We start from the raw sequence: 18,786 nt of genomic DNA on the forward strand, positions 1-18,786 counted from the left end.
AATGCAATAACTATTCACTAAGGAAGGGTTGAATTAAAGTATAAGAGAAACAAGACTGCTCCAATAAATATAGACTAAGGAATACAGAATAAACAAACCTCAAAACAACTTAGGATCCTAACAAGGAATACAAATTTCACACTTTGAAATCAACTTTATATTAAAAGCCAAAGTGTCTCCAGGGTCTGTTCTTGGAGCAGCAGGTCTTTGTCACCTTACAATCAAAGAAAAATCTGTTATATAACCACGCCACTTTGGTTTTATTATTTTCTCAGCATATCTTAAGACAGGTTTTTTGTCTTAATGCAAATGTCTTATATTAACATTAAATGATCATTTTGGAGTTCTGGAGGAATAAACATTTCAGTTTTTGGTAATTCAGACCATGACTGGATGTGTAGAAACATAAAATACAATTATTTTTCACTTAGTTAGAAAGAAATATAGAAACAAACCAGGTTATAAAAATAATTTTAGGATGTAACAACCACTATAAAGTTTATAAATGTGGCAAAGATGATAATTTATCCCAGTATAGAATGAAAAAGCACTGAGTTTGTTATATCCATATTTGTGTATAAGTTATTCCTCCTACATCCTGTTGACTTTCTTCCTTGATCATTTTTTGTCGCAGTCAAGATTTGAGAAATGCCTTCTTTACTTTGCCACTGATGAAAAGCTAGATGTTTTTGTTTTTTTAAATTCTTATTGTTTTTTATTTTTGTCACCACAAACCATGCGAGCAGTCACGTGCGTATGCTCGTATGCATATCTCTCTTTTCACTGTACACTTCTGCATTATTTTTGGTCTACGAGTAAAAATCCACTCACATGGTTGGAACATAAAAAAACAAAACAAAACTTCTGGTAGTTTTGCATGACTGTATGTTTTACATATTGAATCAAAGTGAAACAAATTGCCTTTCTCAGCTTCCGTAATCATTCTTTTTTATTTTTTTTTTTAGGAAAACATACTAAAGGAATATTCATGCATGGGAAATTATAACTCACTCACAGAAGACCTGACTGCTAGGCATATTGTCTGAGTGATGAGGGAGGAATACTCTGGATGTAAACAAGAGCCTTTGTTTGTTGGCAGGAGTCCTTCCCTGCATGTCGGTGCACAGCCCACACACACCGGACAGCAGGTGACACATCTCACTGGCCAACATTTAACTTTGTTTTTAAAGAGAAAAGCCGCAGCAGGAACCACCGAGCCAAGCAGAACCCTTAAATTCTGCCTGATGAAATGTTCTCGTTTTGCAAGCTGTGAAGAATAATCGCTGTGGAACAATCGATTTGTGTTTGATTGCCTATCAGGCTACAGCTCTTGCGAGTGCAGGGTGTGGGAGTGGTGGGGGACCACAAAAAAAAAAAAACACTGCTTCAGATATACTGTTTAATTAATACACTCTCAAAAAAAAATCTAAAATCAAACTCCAATCAGAGCCACTGGTTTTATTAGTTTGTTTGAGGTAAGATGTTGCTTTCTGATAGCAGATCATTAGAAGAGCAGTGGTGAGCAAGTGATGAATGAAAACACAATCAAAGATGCTGAAATCCAACTGGGAAATAGGAGAGAAAGACGGTAGAGTGCAACAGTGAGTCTGCGTGCGTTTGATGAAAGCGCTGCACATAGCAGCTTAGCAGAGAACGTTATTTAATGCAGCTGCTTGAGATGATATTTATGTTCTGCTCATAGAGGCGAGAATATAAAATAACCAATTGTCTTGTTTGCATGCAGATGTATTTAACATATCATCATTGCATTTGTACCATGGAAGCTCAATGGGTGGGCGCAGATGGGGGAGGGGGAGTCATTGTTATGTGATGTTATGTAATCAGTTAATGACCAACTGGATGAATCTGAAACTTCTTTATTGATGTGATTTATAGAAAAGTTTCCCCATAAAGTTTTAGCGACACGTATTCCCTGCTTTGACAATACTTTTTTTTTTTTTGATATTTAGATTTTGTCAATTGTTTCAAAGTTTTTCGAACTTGGGATAAAGGATGTTGTCCTCATCATAGCTGTTTGATTTTTCTCTTCCTCAACAGAACATTAGTTCAGGAGTTCCTCAAGGAGCCATCCTTGAGTCTTTTTTATTCTGTACACGTTCCCTCGAGTTTTCATGTCATAGTTTCATAAAGATAACATTTCATTCTTCTTTAATGCAGAACAAACACAAATGTACTTTATAACCCTGGAGAGGAAGCCGGCCAAGACGCATGAAAACTGAGCTACTTGCCACCGAAATGTGCAGCTAAATGAGTTTTCATGCTCAAAATCTCTGCTGTGGCTCTTGTAATTCAAAGACTTTCTCCAGACTTGTCCATCAGGAGAGCCCCTACCGGTGTGAATGAATGAGGGACATTTTTGACAAACACTAAGGTGAAGTGAAGCCATTTGAAGGAAGATCGGAAAAATAATCCTGCAGCTTTCTTTCTTTTGCTGCGATGGTTCGTGACTCAGGGTCCGTGTCAATCGTGCAAAAGAGGAACAGATGGACGTCGTTCAGAGACTCACACTTTTAAGAGCCTCAACAAAACAAAAACATTGATGTTGTCTTTCAATACATTAGTAATAAAGCAAACAAAATCCTCCAAATATCCATAAACTGCTACCATTCCTTGCCTCAGTGGTTGGAGACCACCACTTTAGTGCTGATCAGTTTTAGATACTCACCCTGCACTCCAGTATACTTGACATAAAGCTCCACATAATAACACCCCAAAAATGTAACTCTGGCTCTCAACCCCAAAGTTATCGTCAGCCCCCATCTGGCCATTCCTTTGAAACCATTATAGAAGCGTCCCGGGTTGCTCTTTTGAGTAAACTAGTAATTATTTTTTAGTTTATTGGGGGAACAATAAATGAAAACATTAAGATTGTCTTCTACTGTTTTGCGGTTTTGTCTGCAGAAAGCAAAACAGCATCCAGTTTTGCTCATGACAAAAATTTTGCTGTTGCTTTCTCCTTCCATCACTTCGTCTTACTTTGCTCTCCACAACCATAGACAACTATTAAAGACATATTCTATTATACTATGTCTTTGTGATGCCCTGTTCATTTAGTGAGCTCGGGACCCAACCTCCATAATTCTGTGACCTTGATAGGCTGCTGTGCTAACAGGGTAAAGCGCCATAAAAGCATGATTTAACAGCCCCTTGTGTGTTGATCTTGAGTTAGCATTAATGCTTTGGGTAATCACTGTATCAGCATTCAGCCTTCAGACCTTGGGAGAATAAAGGAGAATGTGCCTGAATGGTGTACGGAGAATGAGAAAGTGGAGGGTGGAGGAGGGAGCGCGGCGTAGAGCGAGGAAGAGGAGTGCAAAACAAAGATGACAGGATTTGTCTTTCCACTGAGTCAAGTTCAAAATTTAATTAGTGGATTTCTGTTTTGCAGATAAATCCTTTGCACATCAAGATGTTCTCTTCGACAATGAATCAGACATCGAACTGGATCGAAAGTCCAGTTATCAGACTGGAAGTCTGTCCTCCATCCCGACTCCCGTTGCTTCTTCCCTCCCCACCCGTTCAAGATGTGCAAAAGTCCTCAAATAGGGTCATCTATCATTGGCGAGCATAATGTCAGCATAACGTGGGAAATTGTTTTCCACTGATTCAACATGCCGTTGTTACACTGCAATGTCCAAATGGTCCCCCATTTATAATTTACTGCTGGAAGCCACTTCATTTTTATTCAAAACATCATTTAACATGGTTCCCAGGGCGATTGGGAAGGGAACATCACTGCAGCATCACGGATCATCCATCTTTGGTAACAGTGATGAAGAGGTGCATATTCCCACGTCTTCGTCCAATACCTAAAGTGTTTGTTTCTTAAAAACATGGTCTTATGTTCTTCTGGTGCTGTAAAAATGAAATACAAGTCAGTCTGACTGTTTTTATTTCCTCTAGTTTTATGAGAAGTCACAGCTATCAAAGGTTACATTTGAATATGACTATAATGCTTTTTTTTTAGTTTTCCTCAAAAGCATTTACCGGAACATTTTATGTTTCATGCAACTGCTGCATTTGGCAAGACTGAGCGTACCCGCCTCTCCACAAACACACCAAGCCCCACATTAAGGTCTTTTCGACAGACTGCTAAATCTTGTTTTGCAGTTAGTCCTTACAGGACGAAAGCGCCGGCATTAAACCCCTGGAGGCAGTCATGTGATGTTAAACGCAGCTCTCGCTTCCTTTCGAATGACAGCCGGAGCCATGCGCCACGAAAACATTTCATCTGATGATTGCTCAGCATGATTGTATCGAAAGCTGAACCGCATCAGACTCTGTTTACAGCCTCACGCAGCGGGGGGATGCGTCTCCCTCTTGGCGCTCTCAGGCTGCAGTATGAGGGTCCACAGACTGGGCTGACCTCTCAACGATGCTACGTTTGTTTGGAGCTGAGATGCTGCATACCAGTTTGTGTGTTTGAGTAGATTTTCTCTTCACAATAAGAGAACATAAACGCTTCAGAAACGTCATTGTTTTCAAGCCGATCCATGATCCCCCGTTGAGAGCCGTGTTTTCTTCTTCCTACAACTTGAATTCAGAGATTGGAGGATATTTAACTAATTATCTAATAATTATAAACTCCATTTAAAGAAATTGTTCCGATTGTCTTTAGTCAGTGTGTGCTTTGGCAGGTTGTCTGCTAACCCTTTTTCATTTATTCTTTTGAACAATTGACAGGCTTCTTGCTGATAGCTTAGCTTGACATTGATGTTTTCTGGTCGCTAGATCTTCTCGGATCAGCCTGGAGCCGATCCTCACCGTCTTTGAACCGCTGCCTCTTCTTTGATCCATTCCACGGTAGTTTTTTTGTTTTTGCTTTTCTTTTTCTGTACGTAGTTTCAACTCCAAAGCCTTTCAGATCATTTTGACTGAGCAGCCTGTCCTTTTCTTCACGTGTTTATACGTTTACCTCTCTCCAAATCAATCAATCAATCAAATTTTTATTTGTATAGCACATTTCAGCAAGGCATTTCAAAGTACTTTACATCATAAACACAAGAACACAAAGTCATGCAACATATAATAGACAATACATTGTTACATATTACATTTCAAAAGCAATTCTAAACAGGTGTGTTTTTAATTGTGATTTAAAAGAAGTCAGAAAACTGTTTCACAGTTTCACAGTTTTCTGGAAGTTTGTTCCAAATTTTTGGTGCATAGATGCTGAAAGCTGCTTCTCCTCTCTTGGTTCTGGTTCTGGGGATGCAGAGCAGACCAGAACCAGAAGACCTGAGAGGTCTGGAAGGTTGATACAACAACAGCAGATCTTTGATGTATTGTGGTGCTAAACCGTTCAGTGATTTGTAAACTAACAGCAGTATTTTAAAATCTATTCTTTGAGCTACAGGGAGCCAGTGGAAGCGTGACTGAAGGAAGCGTGAGACGTTAATGGGGGAATCCCCAATAGCCACACACACACACACACACCGTCTGATGGCTCCATTTTTAAATAACGGACATCCGTTTCCCTTTTTTCCACAAAACATCATCGAACTCCATGCCACTCCTACTTTGAGCATTTTTCCTTCAATACACAAAGCACTCCTCGATTTTGATCTTATGCAATGACTCATTAACTTAAAAGAAAAGCAAGATGCTAGTTTTCTTTAATTATTAGTTAAAGAAAAGTAATCATTCATTGTTTTTCTTTAATCATTAAAGAAAAGTAATGATTAAAGAGTCATTATGTTAATCATGTACTAACAGTAGTAGCAGTTGCAGCTACTACTAGCGGTAGCAGCGACTCAACACGATGTGTGCAGAATGTTTGTATGGAGAATGGATACACTTCTGTTCCACATTATCACTTCAGACTAATTTTAAACACGCATACAGCAACCTTCACAGGTTTTTATAGCACCTCAGTGCGTAGCAGCATAAACAAGAATAGATTCCCACACACACAAGAATGCTGCAGTTTTCTAGTAGCGAGCCCTGGAGAATTTTCACCTCCATTTTTGTATTCCTCGCTCGGCGTGGTGGCAAGACTTCCTCGTGTCCCCCGTCCAACGCTGTTTGTCGCAGCTCCAATTTGTAATTATTGCTCCGACTGTAGGTACGAGCAGATTTAAGCGAGTGGCAGGCGTTTCCTGCGTGCCGTTCTCTTACTTGTAAAGATGAAGAAAGTCTGGCCTTCAGCAATGTGTCATCTCGCGTTTTCTGTTTTGAAAAGTTGATTCCCTGGAAATCCCTGCATCGCTCTGATTATCTTTGAAAAAATGAAATATATAAATGGTGCATTTAAAAAAGAAAAGAAAAAAAAAACTTTTGTGACTTCTTGTCTCAAATGGGAATATTTTACAATATTTTCAGTATTTTTAACTATTATGGTATTACATTTAGCATCATACCTGTAGTTTATTTAATAATTTAAGGTTTAATAACGTAGGTCATACGATAAAAAATGGGACGCTGCATCACATGAAGCACATTTTAACATCAATTAAATTATCTTCTTCATATCCACCACTGTGCAGGAACACAAAGAAACTTTAAAATATATATTTTAATTAATAGTATCTGTAGAATAGGTTCATATTTAATGTTCTCCAAATCAAATCCCAGGGAGACTTTTCAACTTTTACATAGCTGGCATTTTTACACATTTGGTACATTTTAATGAACAGAAAATGAAGTTTGAAGTTCGTCTGCTGCCATCTTAATACAATCCTAAAACCTCTGCTACTCATTGTACTCCTTGCACAGAATTACATCATCCCCACATGTCAATCACATCTGAGGCCTGTAAGGAATAATAATAATCTATATCTTTTTTTTTTTTTTTTTGCGTAGCTGCTATTATAAGTTTAAGAGAAATGGATTTTTCCCCAGGAAAAAAAAAAAAAGACATCATTCATCTTCTCTGAAACCAATATTGGGTTCTATGCGCTGTACGTTCCTGCAGTGCAATATTGCTACTCAGCATGTGATGTGAGGATGTCAGAGAGTTTATTTTTATGCTTTTATGCAAGACGTCTGTACAGAAACCTTGTTAGGAAAGACTGAGTCGGATGCAAGGCTGTTATCCAACTGATTAAAACCTGGACATGTTTCTGTGTGAATCAGCAGTCGTGTGCGTTGACTTTAATGTACTTAAAGACAAATGTGCCTCCTTGAGACAAACAGCTGTGCTTTTATTCTGACTCTGCCTCTTCCACATTCAGATGATTCCTTTTGTATGATTGGGAATTGCTTAGGTTGGAATATGTTTATTTGATGACATTATTTTACTATTTAATGAGTTGTGACAGTCATCTACCCTGACCTATTTTTATCCTGTCAAGTAAGATACGTTCAAAGCTCTGGTGGCAAGTGAGAGCATCCATCCATCCATCCATCCATCCATCCATCCATCCATCCATCCATCCATCCATCCATCCATCCATCCATCCATCCATCCATCCATCCATCCATCCCCATCCATCCATCTGGAAGTTATAATGAACCATCAGTCTACATCTTTGACGTGAAACACAGATTTCACTTGTCTTACTTATTTTTTATATCTTTTAGGTAATTGACAGAAACCTCAAAGAATGTCAATGGAATCTTATTTGAAAGAATGACTTAAAAAACTAGCTCAAAATTGTTCAGTGGATAGGAAAAAACATTAAGTAAACATTTGGGGGCAAGGTGCTGTAGTGGACACAGCAGTGCTCCTTGTAATTAACGTTGACGCTGTCACTGGATGTTTCCCATCAGAGTTTTGAATCTCAGCTGCTCCTCCAGAGGCTTCATGAACCTTCCAGCTGCTTGTCCGGAAAGTGTTCTCCGTGCCTGACCGGCGGGTTCAGGTGGACAGCTACATGTTGATAGGTTTGACCTTTTTGCTCTCGGCATGAGCTACAAATCTAAAAACTGACGGGTCTTTTATATTCTCTTTCAACCGTTGAGTAAAATAACTTTTTAATGCATTTAATAAACTCCCCTTGCCCTGACCAGGGGGGCTGCATTTCTGAGCAGCTGAGGTGGGTTGGTCGGTGGGAGCATATGTGCATTACATAACAGGTGCCCCTGATAAAGTGCAGGGCATCCTCATAAAGTTAGCATTTAAATTTAAGAGATCATAAAAATATGCCAGCAGGAAAAGCAGATGGCAATTTTTAATTTTTTCCCCCCTGATATTGCACCCTCTGTGCTAATGAGCTTTCTCCAAAGTTGTTTACTTTCTTCTTCTTTTAAGAACAAAATGAAGCGGCTCTTGTGTGGTCATACTGCAGTGGGTCCATTGCTTTTATAATTCTCCTGGACTTTATGCTGCGCTCCTGGGTCCTCATCATTATGCAGTTTGTTTACTAATCTTCTCCAGCAAACCTCGGATTAAAGTGCACACGGTCGGACTCTGTTTATTAATCTATTGGGCGCTTTATAGATTTAATCGGAAGTGGGTACAAATGCACGCTGCATTTTTCAAAATTCACATGAAGGGAGCATGTTTTCCCTTCAGCTTTGTTTTTTTTTTTTTCCACAAAAACATCCTGTCCAAGTCAAACAAATCCTTAGCACTTTGTGTCCTTTCCTCAATGTGGTGCTTCATGAGTGTGCTGTGGCCTACAAATTAGAGATAAGCTTGAATGCTTTTCGTTGAATGCTGATTATGAGATCATTTTCCCTGGCGCCACATAATGAAGATCTGAAATGCAAGATGATCGCTTCCGTGGGAGGTGTGGGCCGACGTGAGTGAGATTAAAGACACGGGTGTCACTGACGCCCACACGCTCCGTTCGCCATGTTCAACACGCAGGCAGGCGCTCCGCCTTGGGTGGAGAAACCCACAGGCCAACCCTCGGGCCCTGACTTTGATTCGCTCTCTGATCCAACGAATACAGAAATCTAAAACCGTGTCAGAATTCGTTGGACGTTCTGCGCTCCACGAGATGATTTGATCGTGTTGGGACGCTGACGATGAGTTCGGCGTCGTTACAACAGTGCGTGGATTCTCCTTCTCCTCCTCGACGCTGAAAGACGGAGGATGATTCGCAGCAGGCGGCTGCTATCCACTTTCACCGCTCCACTCAGAGACACTTTTCTTTTTTTCCTCTCTCTCTCTCCTTGCAGATGAGCGAGCATTTGAAGGTTTCAGAGCGTCTACATTAGCCAATTTGTTTTCCATTCATTCTCAACCCTTTATTAAATATGAGACGTGCGCACTGCTCGCTTCATTTGTTAATTATCCGTTCCATTTATTACTTTATTTGCTGCATCCAGGGTCTTTGTGGATGTCGAGTCAGCCCATGTCTCTCTGATTTGAATAGACTGTGTGTTTTTGCTTGGAGGTTAGGGGGTGAGGGGCTGTTATGTCAGCAAGTGACTGCTACAGCTCTTATATATGCTTCTGTGTAACAATGTGTGCGTGTGTGTGCGGGCCTACATGCATGCGGGGAAAGAAGAGGGAGCTTGCACCTCGCTGCTCAGAGACGGCTGCATCATAATGCATTAGCTGCATGGAAAATGGAGCACCCGAGGCCAGGCGGGTCAAGCCAGGATGATGCAGCGGACATGAACGGACAATGGGGTGCAGGGTTTGTGGCTGAACAGGCTGGAAGCTGTTGGTGGAGAAACACTAAATAGGCAGGAAGACGAGAGAAGGACGTGGAGGAGAAGCTCAGTCATCCTCGATGTCAGCGATTCTGTCATCCAGCGGAGTCCTTTTGTTTGCTAATCACACACAGCATCGCCATGTGATTCCTGTATTTATGTCAGAGCCCACGCTGCCGGATGAGTCGCTGGGAGGACACCATTTCTGTCTTCCCCCACCGGGTTCGTCAGAAATGGGAACGTCTCAATTGCACAGCGACGCCTCACCTCCAGCGCGTCCCCCAGCCGACTGCGTCGTTGGGTTTCAGATTTTCCTTGCCTTGAAGGTCAACACAGCCTGTTTTAGTATTCAGCTGGACGCTCGCTGCTCAGCTGGGGAAAATGCAGCAAGGAGGATGTGCAGTTTTGTTTGTTGTTGTTTTTTTGGTACCCATTTCTACTAAATGTGCTGAAATTGTTAAGAAATTAATTCCGCCTCACTTGGTATTTACCAAAAATGTACAGCTGTGCAGAAAGGAAACAAACCGGATGTGGAATGCATCAATGGGCATCCCCGTACTGATCCATTAAAGAAACTATTGGCTGGATATTTGTATCTGCGGCTTCACACAACTCTCCACATATCATGTTGCCATCTTTCACGTCTCTTATTGACTTTAAACTACTTGTTTTGCACACTCAGGCTCATTGAGTGCTGATAGCAACGTCTTGCACATACCCCATAAAGTTATATTCTCCACCGACATCCTAAATGTGTATTTCTGGGATTACATGGGATAGATAATGTGGGGTGGATTTGTAGTCAGTCTCACTGATCAATACATTGCAGAACATTTGCTGCAACTACAACTACAGGTGTGTGGAGTCTCTCTACCAGCTTTACAAATCTGGAGACAGGAACTGTAGCATTTGTAGCTCAGTCACACTGTATTGGATTTGCCTGGACCATCTCAACATACGATAAAGTGTTTATCTCAAGAACTATGCCTCAACTTTTTTCCCAATTCTTATTTGTCTAACATACTTCAGTCAGGTTCTCATTTATTCCCTCTCCTATGTCGTATCTGTGGCATAATATGTGTCAAATCCTGACATTGAAATTTTGCAATATTGTTATAAAACCTTATTTGAAGGTAATTGGTTGCACTGGATTTTGTTTATTGGCATCAGAGTTAATAGAACTGATGAAGTTTTCTGATGTTCACAAAAGAAAAACAAACAAAAAAAGACACATAACCTTCATTTGTTTGGGTCTGGGACCAGGGCTAGCGGTTAGAGTTATGCTCAAAATACTACGTCAACATTTGTGGTTGCAATATGACAACAAATGCATAAAAACTCGGTGTATTTGAACGCTAATTCAAGGGTTCTGTGCATGATCTGTGCAATTATATCCCTGCGTCAGTTTGAAAAATGAGACGTTTGAGCCTTGGCAGAATTTGTGGCATTAAAAAAAAAAGAAAAAAAAAGAAAGAGGAGAGATGCAGTTGATGTTTCTCGCCGACTCACTGGGTGTTTCAGCAATTATTTTCCGGGAACTGGGTTTGCAGTTTTGACAGACTGTTACGGTTTCACACATCATTTGGCGAACAGTGCACGCACAAAAGAAAATGAGAGGCAAGATCAGAAGACAAGAAGAATTACTTAGTATTCCACGTCGGTGCAGGGAAGCAGTGGTAACGCTGCTCGGAGTGATTTATTCGCTTGAATATGTGTGATTTGTTCTTAAGAGCAGAAACCTTCCCCTTTCCATTTCACAGTGATTTAGATGCATCTCAGGATACGTGAGTACTGTGCTGTGGGTTAAGCAAAAAAAAACATTTCAGAGGCCATCAAAGTGAGCATTTGGATTATGGCGATGTACTGGCGGCTCGCGGACAGCTCAGTGGGAGTGTTACAGCATCAAAGTGGCGACTGCAAGATCCACACTGGGGTGCCATATACAGCAAAAGCAGGAACTTCTCCCTTGTGCATAGAGACAGAAAATACCATTAATCAGACAGCAATGAACATCCTCTCCGTGTGCCGAATGCAGTTAACCTTTCAGGACATCGAAAAAGGGACGCTTTACCCAGCGCAGGCTTGTTCGTTTCTGTTGCCGCTTCTACAAAACACCAGTTCGTCATCAGAGGGGTTTTAACGACCTCATGAACGTCAGTGAATCCACCTCCATCTCCCCAGCACGGTGTGGTTTATTGCAACAAGCTGTAGGCATCTCTATTGTTCTGCATTGTCGCAGGAAAACAGATTGCTGTAGCCTCTGCTAAAATACTGGCTCCATCCCAGAAAGTGTGTCATTAATCAAGCTAAGACACTGCAGAAAGGATTTTTTTTAAATTTTTCTCTTTTATTTTAAATGTATTCGCAGCTCTTCATCGTTCTGTGGTGTATCTGATGATTGGCCTGGCTGGGGAATTCATCATCCTAATGCAGCACATATAAGCATCTGCTAAAAAAAATCCTCCACTCTGCATTTTTTTAATATTCATTATGGTTGTAATATTTCTTATTTGGGTGCCTCGGGCAACTTCTGCAGCCAGCGATCGAGGATAATTTAGCGGTGTGAAATCAAACAGCTGCTGATGGCGTTTCTAGATATGGAATGGGTGGCTGTTCAGGAAACGCCAGCACACTTCCACTCACACCCACACAGCCTGTGGGTTCCAAGAGACTTTTTCCCCACTGGAGTTAGACTCACTTATATTATTTTATAGTTTTCTTGATAGAGTCCTTTCTGATTCGGCTTTGTCCTTACAGATAAAATCACATCTGCCTCACTGCCTGCCACGCCTGCTTTATGATTGTAATGAGTTCCGACGTTTGCTGCTTTGCTTGATGCACTGTGAAGTGGTTTGTTGAATAGCGTCAGGCTGAGCAACCTGAAGTTGTGTCAATTCATCTTTAAGTCAGATTGGGTCAAGTCACATCGAGCACTGCCGCGTCAAAATTTGTGAAATCAAGCCTCGCCAGATCAAGTTGTGCTAAATTGTCAAGACAAGTCAAATGGCGTCAGTCACAGTAAGCCAATTGAATCCAATCAAGCTCCCCTTTCCAATGACGTTGCTAATTCAAGCCAGGTTAGATCAGGTCATACAATGTACTCTCGTAGTCATCGATCAGGTCATTTCAAGACATGTCATGTCAAGTCTGAAGCTGCCAATTCAAGTCGAGAAGTATCATGTCAAGCCGCACCAAGTAAAGCTCAGTATTCTCAAGAATACTATGCAAATGCATACACATCATGTTTAGACTGAGTGTGTGTCCAATCAGCACAACTCCAGCTGCGTCATCTCAGCTTCAGTCATTCTAGTTTATGTCCCAGCAAGTTTTCTCAGTAGCAACTTCCTTACCCCTTAACTATCACCCTATATATTGTTACATGTAAGTCAATGGGTCCATGAGGACACCAGTGTCCTAATGACAAGTAAAGGGTTTACTTCTTTTATTTAACGCCGTGGCTCTCCGCTTGTTGTCTCCTGTATTTCTGTGTCCTACATTTGCGTAATATCATCTACTTGTGATGCTCACGTGACACCGGTGCACCCAACAAAGGACAATGGGCACACAAATGAGGCAAACCTACAGTAAATCTTCTTCGACCTTTTACACCACTCAAAGAGAAACGCATTAAAAATGAAACAAGTCGTCCCGGCTCGGCGGGGGCCGTCGCAGCTCTCTGCGACAGCCATTAAAGCCCCAGTAAATGTCAAATAGCCAAAGGGTACTAAACACACTCAGAATCAAACAGCTGCTGGAATGCATATTTTTGAAGGTAGCGATCATCACTTTGCCATTGGGAAGGATGTAAATTTATCCATCCAACGTCATTCCTAGCTGCAGAATACTTCATGTAATTAGAAGCGTGTTGAGTGTAGGAAATCTGAGCAAAATTTGTGACAACTTTATGAGACGTCAGAGCTGTCTGCCGGCAGTGGCGGAGCCAGAGGGGTGGCCGGGGTGGCACTTGCCACCCCCAACAGAGCCCTTGCCACCCCTACTGCCACCCCACTAGAAATGGTAATTTTAAAATATAATACTTATGAGATCGGCAAAGATTTACCAAGAAAAGTGTAATTTCCGACTGTCCCTGAAGGCAGCCCGTTGCAGTAGCAGCCTACATCCTGAATGTCTGGCTGAGAAACAGTCACAGTTTAACCTGAGTTCATCAAACACTTTTCCTCTTCAAAAACGTCTTTTGATGAGGAAAACACTGTTGAGCAGATTTAATGGGAAACTGGGTGATTGTGTTTTGCACATTGTTAAGCCTTTATCAATTACAGCCACATTGGCTGAAGCTAATCTAAATTGTTGGAAAAATGTATATTTGTCTTAATATGAATGAATTTATTTGGAAATATTTTGATGGTTTGAAACATCTCCTTCACTAGAAAGCATAAATCGCTTCAGAGCTTTTCCTGGTTACCACAGCAATAGCAACTAATGTTACACCTCTACCTAACTGACGATGTCACTACGATCCCATGCTTTGTATCAAAGGTTCTATGACATCACCTCTGAAGCCTCTTAAATAGTGATGCGTGTGTTCTAGAGTCATATGTGCAGAACCCCACAGATTCACAGTGAGATTCATTATGACGGCACAAAAACTTGATCAAGAAACACACGAATTGACCAAAAGGCTTCTGCCTTTTATCACTACAAAAAATGGAAGACCTAATTTAAATCAACACTCCCAATTTGTAGGGAAAGATAATTATTTGGGCACTTTATTGGAAAAGTTGCCAACACTTCCAACATATTTAGAGCAACAAAGGAAAGAGAAAGAACGACTGAAGAAAGAGGAAGAACGACGGAAGAAAGAGGAGGAACGACGGAAGAAAAAAGAAGCCAAAGAAAAGAAGCCAAAAGAGAAAAAACCCGAAACAGCTGACTCCTCCTCGACCTCTGACTCTGAATCGAGCAAAAGTTCCTGCTCCACTTCCAGCTCCATTTCAGAAGAGGGAATTGATATTAAAACAGCGATTGAACTGGACAACGAACTCAGGAGAAAAATTGATTATAAAAAGAAACTGGAAGCCTTAGTTAAAAAAGGAGAGGAACAGAAGAAGAGGACTGGAAAACAATTTATTTATGAAAAAGAATTGATCATTTGGAGAGAAGAACAAAGGAAGAAAATCATCGAAGAAACAAGAAGACAGAAGGATAAACTACCAGAGACGCTTAAAAAGACCAAACGAGAAGTTGCTTTGGAGGGACAAAAGTTTTATAAGGACATGGCTCAGCAGAGGATTCCCCAAAGGTTCCTTGATAAACAGGAGAGACAAAAGAAAGCTGAAATGCAAAAATCTTTGACTGCTGCTTGGGACGATCAAGTTGAATACAAACGGCAGAAGAAGATCGAAATGGAGAAGATGAAAAAGCAGGAGTTACATTCCTTGATGGAATCGGACCGGCTGCATAGGTTGGAAGAAATTGAGAAAAAGAAGAAGAAGCAGCAGAGATTCAGCACCCAGGAAAAGACTAAACCAGTCATTAGGGAGGAAATTATAAGACAGAGAGAAATATTTCACAGTGTTGGTGGCCCAAAGGAAGGCTTCCAGTCCACATCGGTGTTTGTACAACACAAGAGTGAGAGCAGGTTTCCTGAACTGGTCCCATCTCCAGAGGACAGTAAAAATGTTGTTCATAAAAAACCAGTTTATCACAAAGTTCAGGAGACTCTGCCAGCAGCAGCACCAGAGAGAAGTGGGTCCACGTCCCTTGTGGGAAGAAGAATGGTGCATTCTCCTGACAAACCGGATGTTCATGCTGGCCACAAACATGATGTGCATTTTGGTTACAAACCTTATCCGCATTCTTATCAAAAACCTGACGCCTATTTTCCTGAGCTAGAAGAGATGCGATCAAATGACAAACTTGACGAGTTATCTCTTGAGAAACATGATGGACATCCTACAGACAAACATCATGGACATTCTACTCACAAACATCACAGGCATCCTACAGACAAACATCATGGACATCCTACAGACAAACATCATGGACATCCTACAGACAAACATCATGGACATCCTACAGACAAACATCATGGACATCCTACAGACAAACATCATGGACATCCTACAGACGAACATCATGGACATCCTACAGACAAACATCATGGACATCCTACAGACAAACATCACAGGTATCCTACAGACAAACATCACAAGCATCCTACAGACAAACATCACAAGCATCCTACAGACAAACATCACATGCCTTGTACTCGCAGATATTTTGGGCAAACTCCTCAAGACTTTCTTGGGCTTCCTACTTTTAGATATCAAGGTCATCCTGTTGACAACCAGGGCGACGCAAAATCCAGCAGTCCTTCACTCGGTCTTGAGAAAATTAGCAGTACCAAGCCTGTCAAACTTCCCTCACTGAAATCCAAGACTGTGCGCTTCCGTGACGATTTCCCAGAGTAGTAAGGGGGTAAAATTGCCATCTAGCCCAGAATCGACTGAATGATGTTTCTCAGCTGGCCAAGGAGTGCGACCCAAGTGGTTCAACTTTGAACTAACATCTTTGTGAGATTGTTTGTCAGCTATGTTAGACATATATTAGCAAATTTAAGTAATTATAATAGGTTTTCGCTGGGTGCTCCAGTTTCCCTACAAAAATAACACAGGTACAGAGATGGGTAGATAGATATTGTCTGTAATTTTCTTTATTACTAAAATTAAGTAATCGTACTTTAAATAAAGGTTTTCTCTGGGCACTCCAGTTTCTCTAAAAAAATGGTAGATAGTCAAGACAGACAGATCGATAGATCAATATATCTATATATATGTATCTATATGTCTATAGATAGACAGACAGATATTGTCTATAATTTTCTTTAATAGTAAAATTAAGTAATCATACTTTAAATGAAGGTTTTCTCTGGGTACTCCGGTTTCCCTAAAAAAACGATAGATAGACAGACAGAAAGATAAATAGATTTCTATCTAGATATAGATAGAAATCTATAGATATCTAAATCTATATAGATATATCTATAGATGTTTATACATCTATAGATGTATAAATCCAATTTTACTATTGGATAGTAAAATTAAGTAATCATACTTTAAATGAAGGTTTTCTCCGGGTACTCCGGTTTCCCTAAAAAAACGATAGATAGACAGACAGAAAGATAAATAGATTTCTATCTAGATATAGATAGAAATCTATAGATATCTATATCTATAGGTGTTTATACATCTATAGATAGATCTATAGATGTTAATACATCTATAGATCTATCTATAGATGTATCTTTTGATATATCTGTATATAGATATATCTATATTTAAATAGATAGATAGATCTATAGCTCAAGATAGACAGATCTCTATAGATAGATCTATGTAAATCTATCTATAGATCTGTAGATAGACAGACCGACAGATAAATGGATACATAGATCTATTTATCTATAGATCTAGATAGATAGATCTACCTTAATAGATCTATCTAGTTAGCTAGATAGAGCTATCCAGATCTATCTATAGATCCAGATGGATAGATAGCTATCTCTTGACCTATAGATAGATCTATCTGGATAGATAGATCTAGATAGATCAATATCTATCTAGAAAGATAGATGATAGATATAGATCTATAGCTAGATTGCTCTACATAGATCTCTTGGTATATAGATATCTTTTTATCTAGATTTTTATCTGATCGATCTAAAAAGATCGGTCTATCAATAACATTTATTTGACAGGCTGTGCATAAGACTGACATAACATATAAACATGACATAACATCTGTCATGAACATGGAGAAGTCTTTATGAATGTTTACCACTGTTGTCATGAAGTGTCAGTCGGTAAATGACATTTTAATGCAAAGCTGCATTAAAAGTGTTGCGTTATTCTGAAATGCATCCTCTAAATTATGACAAAAATACAATTAAAATAATATCAGAAAGCTTCAAATGCAATGAACAAGAAGGTACCTCCTCTCTGCAGTCTAGAAGAATTGTTTCACACTGACTTTGAGTCAATAGGGAACATGACTTTCAAGCTATTGAAGAAAAAATATAATTTTTAATATTATAATTATTAAAATTTTGAGTATGACTTAAAAAAGAGAGCAGTGCGTCTCGTGCAACAGCATGAATTTGGTGTGAGTTGATCGCTCGACTGCTGCGCCTCAGCTGCTTTGGTTCAAAATAACAATATGTTGTAAAAGGAGGTCATTCAGGAAGGTCTACACTAAATATTTTTCCTCACCTAATAAATTTATTCTAATCAAGTTTTTGCCAAAGCTTAATGATGAATATGACAAACACTGCAGAAGGAAAAGAAGACAATATATTGTTAAATTAAATACATATTATACAGATGGGTTTTCAAAAGAACAATTGTTTTACTGTCAATTAGCTTCATTGACATTTTTTAACTATTGGGTATATTTAAAGCTTGGCAAATAATAAAATAAGTTATCTTGATATTTAGGGAAATCATTTTTATTTTACCAAAACAGGACAATAATTAGTTGATTAATTACAGAAGTATATGCTGATTAAATGATAAATAAATAAATACAATAAGATCTGATACTGGGACCCATTTTAAGAACCAAGGACCTGCAGCAGGTGGAGACGATACCTGGTTGAAGCGTGCTTGTTGTCTGTCACCCACTGAAATCATAAATTGAACAATAGGGAAAGAATAAATTGGAGCCTCAATTGGGGAATCTGTGTACAGACAAAAATTGATTAAACTTGGGTTAATGCTTTTTTATCTCTTGCTTTAATATCCATCAGAATCTCTGTTAACCAGACCAGAAGTTTCACTCCCAATGAGCTCTAGACAGGATGACCAGTGTCCAGGCAGGTATATCACCTGCCTGGACTGACAGGTGATATACACTTTGGTTCAGCGTTGCCGACCAGAGGGCCCACACCTTCAAGGAAGAACCACCTGCACCCCGGGTCCAGTGGGTGTGGCTCAAGGTCGTGAAGAGAAAGTGGTCTGACCCTCGCTTCACAGACTCTACCAAGTCGTGGGAGGAACATCGCATACGGTCCGACTGAAGGGAAGAGACCTGGTTCCACTGGAGCCAGAGCCCAGCAGCCAAGGAGCCACAACATCCACTACAGATTGTCCAGGACAGGGGTAGGCAACTCCAGGCCTCGAGAGCCGGTCTGCTGCAACTTAGATGTGTTTTTACTTCAACACACCTGAGTCAAATAATGGGGTCATTAGCAGAACTCTGGAG

This window comes from Poeciliopsis prolifica, unplaced genomic scaffold (assembly GCF_027474105.1).
Source record: "Poeciliopsis prolifica strain line A6 unplaced genomic scaffold, Auburn_PproV2 SCAFFOLD035, whole genome shotgun sequence".
Classification (NCBI taxonomy): Eukaryota; Metazoa; Chordata; class Actinopteri; order Cyprinodontiformes; family Poeciliidae; genus Poeciliopsis; species Poeciliopsis prolifica.